The 14,438-nt window shown below is 33.2% G+C and overlaps 1 long non-coding RNA gene across 3 annotated transcripts; it reads right to left on the bottom strand.

The window, feature by feature from the left end:
• Positions 1-239: 239 nt before the first annotated feature.
• On the bottom strand, positions 240-4,169 carry LOC132722354 (uncharacterized). Of its 3 annotated transcripts, XR_009624600.1 has the most exons (4): positions 2,487-4,169; positions 1,959-2,124; positions 864-1,273; positions 240-589 (listed from the first exon to the last, which is right to left on the bottom strand). It is a non-coding gene; the product is annotated as an uncharacterized LOC132722354 (long non-coding RNA). The 3 variants fall into 3 exon arrangements; XR_009624599.1 differs by having other exon boundaries at positions 240-1,273; XR_009624602.1 differs by lacking the exons at positions 240-589; positions 864-1,273 and adding an exon at positions 1,322-1,591.
• Positions 4,170-14,438: the final 10,269 nt, after the last annotated feature.

Here is a 14,438-nt window from a genome sequence, read left to right as displayed (position 1 = left end):
CATCGATCCATCATCACATTTTATGCCACTTAAGCCATTCAGCCTCCATGGTCTAAAGGTTTACTGAAAAGTCACTGGGTTAACAAAACAACATTCCAATCTCAAAAAGTTAACATTGACCATATTTTACACAAATTCTTAATTAAAATGATAACAATTGTTTTGTTGGTTCTCAAGTCATAAGGCGACTGGGCACCTTTATTGGTAGAAAATATGTCCCAAACGTACATTGTTTCAGGCAAGGGCTGGTACCAGAGTAAAACAACGGACATTCCAGTCTACATGGTTATAGACTTTAAAGCTACAAAAGACAATTTAATCAACTAAGGAATGTGTAACTGATTTATCACTTAACTATTGAAAAATTGAACCTCAATACATGTTGCACTCAAGCTGTCTTGTGACTTACACAAATTCAAAATAGATAATTTACCAATGCTCCATCATTTCACTTTCCAGCACAATCACACTTCACCAATGTCACAACAATCATTTCACCAATGTCACACAACCATCCACATTCCAACATAAATCCTCCATCACAACTTCCGACATGAACCTAGCAATCCAGCCAACATGTTTGGGTTTTCTGAAATGTCACTGGTGTTAACAGAACAACATTGCAAAATTTAACACTTTAAGCTAAATTCTTTTGAAATTAAACAGATACAATACTTATTTTATTATAGTGACTGTCTAGCTTTACAGATAGAGGAAAATATGCCTTAATAGCATTGTTTTGGACAAAGACAGGCACCTATTAAGAGTAGAACCACCAACTTTCCATAAACTAGCTAGTTATACAACTATAAATGGAAATGCCTTTATTGAGACTTACTTGTGACCTCAAAAACAAATTTTACCTGACCATACAAAATGTCTGTCTCTCTCCACATTGAAACAACTTCCATTCTTACAAATCTGCCAGCACAGAGGTGTAGAAAGCTATTCCATACCATATCCTTCTTGCGAGTATATAGTCGCTGGACCTCTCGAAGAATTGATAGTCTCGATCAACTTCCACCATGCATGTCAAGTACTTCATTACTCTGTCCCAGTCCACTTTCTTACATCGATCCATCATCACATTTGATGCAACTTAATGGTCAGTGAAATACCACATCCATCATCATATTTGGTGCAACTCCATGGTCCATCATCACATTTGGTGCAACTCTATGGTCCATCATCACATTTGGTGCAACTCCATGATCCATCATCATATTTGGTGCAACTCCATGGTCCATCATCACATTTGGTGCAACTCCAGGGTCTGGTCATCATATTTGGTGCAATTCCATGGTCTGATCATCATATTTGGTGCAACACCATGGTCCATCATCATATTTGGTGCAACTCCATGGTCCATCATCATATTTGGTGCAACTCCATTGTCTGATCATCATATTTGGTGCAACTCCATGGTCTATCATCATATTTGGTGCAACTCCATGGTCCATCATCATATTTGGTGCAACTCCATTGTCTGATCATCATATTTGGTGCAACTCCATGGTCTATCATCAAATTTGGTGCAACTCCATGGTCGGAAAGATCACATCCATCATCACATTTGATGCAACTCCTCGGTCTGAAAGATCACAGGGGTAACAAAAAACATTCCAATCTCAAAATCTTAACATCTACAATATCTTAACCAATTATGTGGCAGATGAAAATATACCATTTATGTGCAAGGAGTAGCAAATTCACATTCTGAATAGAACCACTGAGTTTCCAGTCTAGCTAGCTATAGACAATCAACTGTAATTCTCAATTGCATAATAATCTTTTTAAACTTGGTTCTTTTTTTAATTGGAAAGCCATATAAATCTAGTAAAATCCTCCATAATACACAAAATTGTTCACAAATTTACATGTAACACAAATTACAAAATTGTTTACAAAAAAGTTATCATGATAAATTCCTTAAAATAAAGTAATGTATAGTAAAATACCAAATTGCTCCATCATGCCTCTTTCCAACACATACACTTTGCCATCCACATCCTTGTGCTTGTCAAGTACTTCATTACTCTGTCACAGGTGTGCGTTAACCATCCACATTCTGACATCCATCCATAATCACACATGATGCCACTCAAGCAATTCAGTGTCCATGGCCTAAGGGTTTACAGAAAAGTCACTTGGTTAACAAAACAAAATTTCAATCGAAAAATGTTAACATTGACCATATTTTAAACAAACTTTTTAAACTAAACCAAAAAAGATAGTTTTCTTGGTTCTCAAGTCATATGGTGACTGACCAGGTAGAAAATATGTCCAAAACGTACATTGTTTCAGGCAAGGGCTGGTACCAGAGTAAAACAATGGACATTCCAGTCTACATGGTTATAGACTTTAAAGCTACAAAAGCCAATCAAACAACTGATGATTTATCACTTAACTATTGAAAAATTGAACCTCAATACATGTTGCACTCAAGCTGTCTTGTGACTTACACAAATTCAAAATAGATAATTTACCAATGCTCCATCATGTCACTTTCCAGCACAATCACACTTCACCAATGTCACAACAATCATTTCACCAATGTCACACAACCATCCACATTCCAACATAAATCCTCCATCACAACTTCCGACATGAACCTAGCAATCCAGCCAACATGTTTGGGTTTTCTGAAATGTCACTGGGGTTAACAGAACAACATTGCAAAATTTAACACTATAAGCTAAATTCTTTTGAAATTAAACAGATACAATAATTATCTTGTTATGGTGACTGTCCAGCTTTACAGATAAAGGAAAATATGCCTTAATGGCATTGTTTTGGACAAAGAGAGGCACCTATTAAGAGTAGAACCACCAACTTTCCATTAACTAGCTAGCTATACAACTATAAATGGAAATGCCTTTATTGAGACTTACTTGTGACCTCAAAAACAAATTTTACCTGACCATACAAAATGTCTGTCTCTCTCCACACTGAAACAACTTCCATTCTTACAAATCTGCCAGCACAGAGGTGTAGAAAGCTATTCCATACCATATCCTTCTTGCGAGTATATAGTCACTGGACCTCTCGAAGAATTGATAGTCTTGATCAACTTCCACCATGCATGTCAAGTTCTTCATTACCATGTCACAGGTGTGCTTTAACCATCCATTATCTGACATCGATCCATCATCACATTTTATGCCACTTAAGCCATTCAGCCTCCATGGTCTAAAGGTTTACTGAAAAGTCACTGGGTTAACAAAACAACATTCCAATCTCAAAAAGTTAACATTGACCATATTTTAAACAAATTCTTAATTAAAATGATAACAATTGTTTTGTTGGTTCTCAAGTCATATGGCGACTGGGCACCTTTATTGGTAGAAAATATGTCCCAAACGTACATTGTTTCAGGCAAGGGCTGGTACCAGAGTAAAACAACGGACATTCCAGTCTACATGGTTATAGACTTTAAAGCTACAAAAGACAATTTAATCAACTAAGGAATGTGTAACTGATTTATCACTTAACTATTGAAAAATTGAACCTCAATACATGTTGCACTCAAGCTGTCTTGTGACTTACACAAATTCAAAATAGATAATTTACCAATGCTCCATCATTTCACTTTCCAGCACAATCACATTTCACCAATGTCACAACAATCATTTCACCAATGTCACACAACCATCCACATTCCAACATAAATCCTCCATCACAACTTCCGACATGAACCTAGCAATCCAGCCAACATGTTTGGGTTTTCTGAAATGTCACTGGTGTTAACAGAACAACATTGCAAAATTTAACACTTTAAGCTAAATTCTTTTGAAATTAAACAGATACAATACTTATTTTATTATAGTGACTGTCCAGCTTTACAGATAAAGGAAAATATGCCTTAATGGCATTGTTTTGGACAAAGAGAGGCACCTATTAAGAGTAGAACCACCAACTTTCCATTAACTAGCTAGCTATACAACTATAAATGGAAATGCCTTTATTGAGACTTACTTGTGACCTCAAAAACAAATTTTACCTGACCATACAAAATGTCTGTCTCTCTCCACACTGAAACAACTTCCATTTTTACAAATCTGCCAGCACAGAGGTGTAGAAAGCTATTCCATACCATATCCTTCTTGCGAGTATATAGTCACTGGACCTCTCGAAGAATTGATAGTCTTGATCAACTTCCACCATGCATGTCAAGTTCTCCATTACCACGTCACAGGTGTGCTTTAACCATCCATTATCTGACATCGATCCATCATCACATTTTATGCCACTTAAGCCATTCAGCCTCCATGGTCTAAAGGTTTACTGAAAAGTCATTGGGTTAACAAAACAACATTCCAATCTCAAAAAGTTAACATTGACCATATTTTAAACAAATTCTTAATTAAAATGATAACAATTGTTTTGTTGGTTCTCAAGTCATATGGCGACTGGGCACCTTTAATGGTAGAAAATATGTCCAAAACGTACATTGTTTCAGGCAAGGGCTGGTACCAGAGTAAAACAACGGACATTCCAGTCTACATGGTTATAGACTTTAAAGCTACAAAAGACAATTTAATCAACTAAGGAATGTGTAACTGATTTATCACTTACAGTTGAGTTCACACTAAAGGTTACACAAAGTGCACTAGGAGTGCACTAGATGTGCACTACTAGTGCACTACAAAGTGCACTAGTAGTGCACTACTAGTGCACTTCATAAGTGCACTTTGTAGTGCACCAGACCTATTATATGTATTAAGCAGTTACCTTTTATTTCACTGAAAAGCAATTTGACTTTTACAAAAAGATAGAAAATATAGATATCTGTTTAATAGTTTTTCAATAAAAATTTGAAATTGTGATTATTGGATTTTGTAAAATATGGCGTAAAATATTAGAACAATAAATTTCAAAGTCATTAATTTTTCTGATTTTGTACTTTAAAATTTAATTGTTAGAATAAGTAATTTAAATATAAATAATTATAACTTTAATGTTGATAAGTGCATAAATAAAAAAAACTTAATTGATATTTAATATGATTCTATTTTATTAATAATCTGGTAATGAAATATGAAACATTGAAATGCTAAATCAAAACAAAATTAAGTCAGTTCTTTTTTGGGGGGGGGGGAATTATACCGTAGTATTAGTTATTTTTGATCTTAACTTATGGTTGTTTTAGTTAAAGGTAATGATTTTAAGCATTAATAGCCTTTAATACATTAAAGAATTAATATATTTATAATTGGCCTAAATTTTGTCAATTTTATTTCATTTATGATCTCTCTTACCTTCTCAAACTGAGATTTACCTAAGATTAATATAAATGATATATATTATTCTGAAAATAAATATTTATATATAATGGTGGTATGTATTGATATGTGTGGATTAAGTATTGATATGTACCTGTGGGATACTAGTATACTTAAACTGACATGGATATTAACAAAAAGATTAGAAAATCTGTCAATTCCAGTTTTTGAGACGACACCAATCTTTTTTCCTTTTTTTTTCATGCATTGTAACATTATTATGCAATATGATTAATTTTATGAGTTTATTATAAATTGCAAAAATATTCATTTTTCTTTTTGTACTATTTGTAATGAAATTTATTTGCACCAACATCCAGAGAATACAGAATTTACATTGCCTAATCTGGCTTATGTTATTTTACCCTGAGGGGCTCTCTTATCAGCAGAGTACTATATCAAAACACCTATACACAGCATGACTTTTGACACTTAATCTCCTGTAACTGTTTTCTGCTCATGTATGATATTAAATTAAAAAAAAAAAAACAGAAAAAAAAACAGATCTGCATTAAAGTGAAAAGGAAGTTGCAAAAGTTTTATAATCATGTATTTAAATAATATTTTCATTAAAATATATTATCTTCTAAATGCGTAAAAACTGACAAGGCAAATTTGTCAATTCTATAATAGAAAAAAATAACAATTCCCAGTTCAAAAACTAAAAGATGCTGCAAATTTTAATGCAGAATTGCAAGAAAATGTAAAAAAATATTGATACAAAGTCTTTGAGAATAGTTAACACTGATATTGGTTTTAAACCAGTTTTTTATAATAAGATTAGAAAATTCCACTTCAAAGACAATAAATGACAATAATATCTAACGTGCGTTTATGACATTAAGATTATTTTTTACATTTGATTATACAAAAAGTATAGTCATTTATCGATGACTTACATGTATTTTGGGGGAAAAAAGGAAATTTTCAATAAATATTGCATACATCTGCATTTTTGTTATTTACCCTGAGGCCCCCTTATCAGCAGGAGACCAGTGTAATGAAAACAGTCGCTCTCAAAAAAATACCAATACACAGCATGACTCGAGACTTTCCTCTTGTATAAAATTAAACATTTCCTTTATACATTACATTTTTAATGTAGAAATCTTGAATAAAGTTATCAATTTTATTTATTTTATGGAAAAATTTTAATTATGTATATCTTTAAAAAGTATGCAAGCATTTTATGGTTGAAAAACATAATATCACAGTGTATAAAATGTTTTAAAATTAATCAATTAATATTCTCTTTCAATCTTGAACATGAGGAATTGCCTCTTAAGTTATATATTATCACGGATTTATATTAATAGTATATAGTAATATAAATCCGTGATATTATTATGCAGAATGGCAAGAAATGTGGATAAATGGATACATATAGAAAATTCCGCTTTAGAGAAATAATATCAGAGACATAGATAACATCTATCTATGTCTATGATAATATCTATTATGCATTTATGCCTTTATGTTTTTTTTGTATATTTGATTATACAAAAATTATGGTCATTTACTGAGTGCCAGGCTTATGTCTAACATGCATTTTGAGAAAACCAGGGAATTTCAATGCATTCTTATAAATCTGCAAAATTGACTGTTCTTTGTTATTTACCCTGAGGCCCTCTTATCAGCAGGAGAGTGGTATATTGAAAACAGTCCCTCTCAGAAAATACCAATACACAGCATGACTTGAGATTTTCCTCTTCAATAAAAGTATTCCCTTTATACATTAAATTTTTAATATTAAAATAATGAATAAAGATATCAAATTTATTTATTTTATGGATAGTATTTAAATTATTTGCATAAACATATGCAAGCATTACACAGTTGAATACTAAATTATCACAGTATATTGATTGTTTTAAAATCAATGTATTAATATTCTTTTTCAATATTGAACATGATGAATTGTCTCTAAGTTATATATTATAGAAATAATATTTTAGCTTAAATATAACCTTTCCTTGATTTGTTTGAGCTTATGAAAAAAGTTTATGATATAACAAACTAAATTAATCGGGCCAGAATTATCACATTGATTTATACCATTTGTACACTAGAAAAATTGAAATATATGGCCATTTAAAAAAGCTTTAAAAACACTTATTTAATTATCCATTATGGAGCATATTTAAATTTAACCTTATTAATTCTATAAATTTGATTTTAAGGGGTATTATTTTTCACTTACAGTTAAATACTGGTTAATAAAAATATGATTACAATAAATGAAAAAAACATTTTAATTTTAAGCTTCAACATGATAATCACCTAAAATGTTAAAACTGCTGATTTTAAAATTTACTTATTTATATTCATGAATAGGCCATATATATATTTTCCCAATTTATTTTTTTCATACAGCAGCGTAACAATGGTATACAATTATCCAATAAACCATTTAGGTGTCACCTTCCCTGGCCAGCCTGGTCATATGGTCTAGTGCACTAGAAGTGCACTTCTAGTGCACTTCTAGTTCAGCTCTAGTGCACTAGAAGTGCACAAGGGTGGGAAGTTTAGTGTGAACTCAACTGTAACTATTGAAAAATTGAACCTCAATACATGTTGCACTCAAGCTGTCTTGTGACTTACACAAATTCAAAATAGATAATTTACCAATGCTCCATCATTTCACTTTCCAGCACAATCACACTTCACCAATGTCACAACAATCATTTCACCAATGTCACACAACCATCCACATTCCAACATAAATCCTCCATCACAACTTCCGACATGAACCTAGCAATCCAGCCAACATGTTTGGGTTTTCTGAAATGTCACTGGTGTTAACAGAACAACATTGCAAAATTTAACACTTTAAGCTAAATTCTTTTGAAATTAAACAGATACAATACTTATTTTATTATAGTGACTGTCTAGCTTTACAGATAGAGGAAAATATGCCTTAATAGCATTGTTTTGGACAAAGACAGGCACCTATTAAGAGTAGAACCACCAACTTTCCATAAACTAGCTAGTTATACAACTATAAATGGAAATGCCTTTATTGAGACTTACTTGTGACCTCAAAAACAAATTTTACCTGACCATACAAAATGTCTGTCTCTCTCCACATTGAAACAACTTCCATTCTTACAAATCTGCCAGCACAGAGGTGTAGAAAGCTATTCCATACCATATCCTTCTTGCGAGTATATAGTCGCTGGACCTCTCGAAGAATTGATAGTCTCGATCAACTTCCACCATGCATGTCAAGTACTTCATTACTCTGTCCCAGTCCACTTTCTTACATCGATCCATCATCACATTTGATGCAACTTCATGGTCAGTGAAATACCACATCCATCATCATATTTGGTGCAACTCCATGGTCCATCATCACATTTGGTGCAACTCTATGGTCCATCATCACATTTGGTGCAACTCCATGGTCCATCATCATATTTGGTGCAACTCCAGGGTCCATCATCATATTTGGTGCAATTCCATGATCCATCATCATATTTGGTGCAACTCCTTGGTCCATCGTCACATTTGGTGCAACTCCAGGGTCTGATCATCATATTTGATGCAATTCCATGGTCTGATCATCATATTTGGTGCAACTCCATGGTCCATCATCATATTTGGTGCAACTCCATTGTCTGATCATCATATTTGGTGCAACTCCATTGTCTGATCATCATATTTGGTGCAACTCCATGGTCTATCATCATATTTGGTGCAACTCCATGGTCGGAAAGATCACATCCATCATCACATTTGGTGCAACTCCTCAGTCTGAAAGATCACAGGGGTACCAAAACAACATTCTAATTTCATAGTTTTAACTTCTACAAATTACTTTCCAACTAAACGGACAACTCTTTGTTATTTAATGGTTTAAAGTTATGTGGCAGATGAAAATATACCATTTAAGTGCAAGGAGTAGCAAATTCACATTCTGAATAGAAACACTGACCTTCCAGTCCAGCCAACTATAGACATTCAACTGTAATTCTCAATTGCATAAAATAATCTTTTTAAACTTGGTTCTTTTCTTAATTGGAAAGCCATTGAAATCAAGTAAAATACTCAATAATACACAAAATTGTTCACAAATTTACATGTTACAAAATTACAAAATTGTTTACAAAAAAGTTATCATGATAAATTCCTTAAAATAAAGTAATGTATAGTAAAATACCCAAATGCTCCATCATGCCACATTCCAACACATACACTTTGCCAATGTTATAGTTATACACAGCCATCCACATCCTCGTGTATCCACCACAACTACAATGTAGGACCAGGACTCTCCAACATCTTCTATTCAAATGGGTTTCCAGACACAAAATATTGGAATATATTATTATAATTATACAATTAGAAGAACCCGGCAGCTTCCAAGTACTGTAGATCTACAAGTACAAAAATAAAGGTATTAAAACACAAATATATTAATTGATCAGTTTCATAATACATTTAAGACTTCTAAACTAAACTAACTGCAACGAACATGGCATTGAAAGGAGTGGCTTCTACTTTAAACAACAAGTCTAAAGGGAGTGGGGATTGGGTAAATGAATGAATACACATTATTATAGCTATTTATTGGTGGGTAAGGTAAAGGCAAATATTCATATCAAATACACTAGCATCAAATCAAATACAATACAGCACTATATGGTTAAGATTATAATAATAAAGAGAAAATCAAAATTCGGCACGAGCTAAAATCACGAGTATACTGCGCGCACGTGGGAATATTACACAGACTGGCCAGACTCGCATCTAAAAACATAGACCAGCATAAACTCATTTTTATCAACAACAGTATTTATACAACCAAGAAATCTATAAACATTTTGACATATTATGTAGGTAGGCCTAGGGATCACACAAAAAGGACAAAAAAGAGAACACTGTTAATGTGATAGGTTTTATGCAAATTTGGGCACCTTTAAAATTCCTAGTAAACGCAGCGCGAGGCCATGCGAGGCCAGGCAGAATCGCATTATAAAGCAATTGGACCAGTATAGACCCATTTCAAATTTCATAACATATCAACTAAAATAACACAAATATATAATATAAATATTTGGGAAACAACAACAATTCAGCAACTAACTATAACCAGCAAAAATCACATTTAAAACAATTTTTGTACCATCATAAACCATTTCAACTTTTATAACACATCAACATACTGTGTATATGCACAAATCACACAAAAATACATTTGTTGGTAAATATAGGTAGGAAACATGCACCGAATTCGTGCATGTATTATGGGAGACATTTTAAATAGTTTGTAAAAAAACAAAAACCGCCGATGTAAAGAACGTTGCGCGACCAGAATCAGACGAACATCGGTAAGTTAGACCTTTCTCAATTCAACATATAAACTAAAATAACGCATGTATCATCATATATAAACATCAAAATGTACTCTACTTACAGCTAAAAATAGCACATCATTTCCGATAGACCATTTTCACGTGCAAACGTACGCGGCTATAAAATATAAACAGCAGGTAGCTGGAAAATAGATGAAGAATTTAAACGACACAACTCGTAAAAAATCAACACACTTACTGTTCTATCAGGGAACACCCGTCCTTCCACCTTCTCGGCGCGACTTTCCCTCCAAAAATGATGTTTGCTGTTGATATTACTCAAACGATCACGTGATCAGCGTGAAAATTTCGTCACTTTCCGCCGTACTTCGGGAAAAGCGTCGTTTCTCTGACCTTTTCATTGTTAAACAGGGGGTGTCGAATCTATAGAGGTACGATAAGTTCGATGTGAAAGGGTTAAAGTCAGCTTGGTTCAAATATTTGTTGCATGTTTTACATTTTGTTCGAATAATAAAGTGCACGCAGAGCAGGCCATATAATAGTCTGTATAACCTGCCCTTTTCTCTCCGTTCAAAAGTAACGACGGGAATCATACTAGCCATATAATTGTGTATGATGGTCAAAGTTATAGAAAGAGTTCTTTCTCTTTTGTATATAATTATGTCCGGACATATTTTTTTAACAGAAAGGTCCCCAAACTATTATACAGATGAAAGAATATATTTCATTGTAAGGAGAAAGCTATTGAGGTTAGTTTAACTTCAAATTTTGTTACTGGCCAGCAACCTGATTTTGTTTGTTTGTTTTGAGATTTACGTCACATCCACACAGTATAGGTCATATCGCGACGTTCCAGCTTTACTGGTGGAGGAAGACCTCAGGTGCCCTTCCATGCATTATTTCAGGCACGAACGGGCACCTGAGTAGAACCACCGACGTTCCGTAGACCTAGCTGGATAGCTTCCTCACATGAAAGTATCCAAAGTCCCTGTCGGGATTCGAACCCACAGCGGTGAGGGACAAGTGGTTTGAAGTCAACGACCTTAACCACTCGGCCACGGCCAGCAACCTGAGAATACAATAACTGGTAAAAGCACGATTGTGTAATACAAATAGCAAAACTATAAACGCAAAAAAAAACATAAAGAATTATTTCATATATCCACAATATTGACGTATTTCTTAATGTGCGCACGATAATTGGTTCGATAAACTAACTGTACGCAAAACTTTTGGTTTCTTACGATAAGTTTTATGCATAACCGACTGATGTCTGTTCTCAGTGCACCGGGTGTGGTGAAATAATTTACAATTACCTTAAGGTTAAGTAAGGTTACGCGTAAGGTTATAAATCACTCGAAAATAGAAACATTGAAACTTTAGGACAGTTCATATTGGAGAAAAATCTTCTATGCTCTGATACAATGAAATTACCTCTTTGGAAGACTAAATCGACATAAATTATGATTTTAGTGTGCGTGCGTGCGTTCTATACACAGCTTCATACTGAAGATTGTGGAATGTGTGTTACAAGCCCTGTTTAACGAAGGGTCTGTTGGAAAGAATATTTAAAGTCTTATCAGATTATAGTCTTAAGCTCGCATGCATATGAAACATGTTGGATGGAAATTTAGCAGCAAAATTATTTTCACCTGGACATTCCACCAGTAAGCCAGAAATTGAGAAAGAAAATCATTCCTTTATTAAGATTTTATGATGACTTAATAAGAAATTTGTTTCAAACATAAACACCAACAAGAGGCTTTACATTTATTTTTCTTTTAAACAATTAAAACTGCATGCCTCCAGATGACCCAAAATATTTCAAGAAAAAACATACTAAACTTTGAGTAAAAAAAAAACAAATTAAAGGTTCAAGTGATAATGTATATCTTATGTGCAATTAATGACTGTATTTTGTAGTATTTATCACCATATTTCTACTGCGTTATTAATGCAGTTGGGCTATTTATGCATATTCTGACCTCTTTTTGGTAATTTACGTGGATTTTAAGTGCCGATTGAAATGTGTCAAGTACTTTCTTTGTTCATTTTACAATATTTTACCTTTAAATACATTTTCAAAATTTTCATGAAAATTAGGATGAATCTGCAGGCGTGCTGCTTTAAAGTACATAGTGAAATTAACATATGAGCTGTGTCACGACAAAACCAACATATGTTAAGTTCATTATTGCCTTGGATGTTTGTTTAAATCCAACAATCAAATTCTTTCTTTTGCCCGCCCTTGGTTTTATCCTAAAACTAACAAGGGCAAAACCTGTTTTTATGCAACCTTGTAACGCTTTCTAGAATCTAGAAAGCACATAGTGTGACGTTTTCTTTTTTTCCTAACTGCCTCAGAACTCCTTTCTCAAGTTCATTGATTAAGAAATATTTATTGGAGTGAAACATTTAAGTGAAGAACGATACAAATTCAGTTATGATAAATAGTTTACCTATTCAATATGATAAATAGTTTACCTATTCAATACGAAGAAAACGTTCAAGTGTCAGACATAAACAAAAAATTCTGTTTTGCACTTTCGATAAACTGCATAGAATTTGAAGAATTTACTTCAGATATATAAAAAAGAAAGGACAGGAAATATACTGGGTGAATAAATAACTTATAACCAACTTTCAACATTAAAGGGAGGTTAATTTAGTTAAAATTTGGAATAAAGGTGACAAAATAATTTGAGTATTTATAAGTATAGGCAAGGTAAATGACGTCAGACACAAGAAGAAACAGTGAGAACATAGAATTTTTTTCAGCAAGATCCTATTAAAAATCAATTAGGTAAAAGTTTTAAGTAATAATTACCACTGCCAAAATGTTTGAACCTTTGACAGCGTACAGTAATATTATCGTACCAAAACTCATCGTACAGATTAATGTTTGGACAACAAGACGTCAATAGATATTTTTGCACAAAAGCATTTGCTATGTAACGCTATAATGAGTATTTAGATAAGTTGCAAGCAGAACTTACATTCACGGTATGGGCTCTCATCTCATCATATTTTCACCGACACAAAATCAGTTACAGCTAATTTACCTTCAATATCTTTTTTACTGTGATGTTTAGGTCAGAGCCCCACTTGATCCACGTAAAATTTGGGATTTTGATAGAAAATGACTCTAGCAATTTTATAAAATATACCCACGCTGACGGGTGTTAACATGCTTAAATCCTCCATTACTCCGCATCGTACCTTTTCACATCGCTTAAAAAAATATCGTACCTCTATACGTTCGACACCCCCTAAAATAATAATAGACTTAACCACACAAATTGACGGTAGTGAAATATTCACTCATCTGATAATTCGAATTGGACAGATTTAAGCCGTGTGGAGATTTTAACAAGAGAAAAGTATTCTACTTAACAGTTCTCAACTTTGCCAACAGCAAAAGAAACATGTGATATATTGAATTGAATTTATTTGGTACAAATTACTTTTCATTGAATAGATCATATATTAGAAGTTACCTACCGGCTCTTTTGTTAAAAGCGGTCTAGTAAACCACAACAGGTCTGAAAATATATACCGACCTATTTTTGTTCTATTGTTCTCTATACAATAGAACATATGTGAAGTCGAGAAACTCGTGCATTACACAATATTTACCGTAAACGCAGAAATTTTGAAAAATAACGCTGAATTGTGCAAACTTATATGGGGATATGACCATCCTGAATTGGAAAAATATATCGATATATATGTCGATATATATTTTAAAGTACGTTTCAATTAATAGAAAAAAATAGCGCATACGGCTGTTAGGACCCTCATAACATATATTCAAGATTATTTGTGAGAAAAACGAACTGGC

Source organism: Ruditapes philippinarum, unplaced genomic scaffold (genome assembly GCF_026571515.1).
Source record: "Ruditapes philippinarum isolate M1 unplaced genomic scaffold, ASM2657151v2 ctg6096_1_1_1_1, whole genome shotgun sequence".
Classification (NCBI taxonomy): domain Eukaryota; kingdom Metazoa; phylum Mollusca; class Bivalvia; order Venerida; family Veneridae; genus Ruditapes; species Ruditapes philippinarum.
Note: the sequence above shows the minus strand (reverse complement) of the source record. Positions and strands in the feature narration are given on the sequence as shown.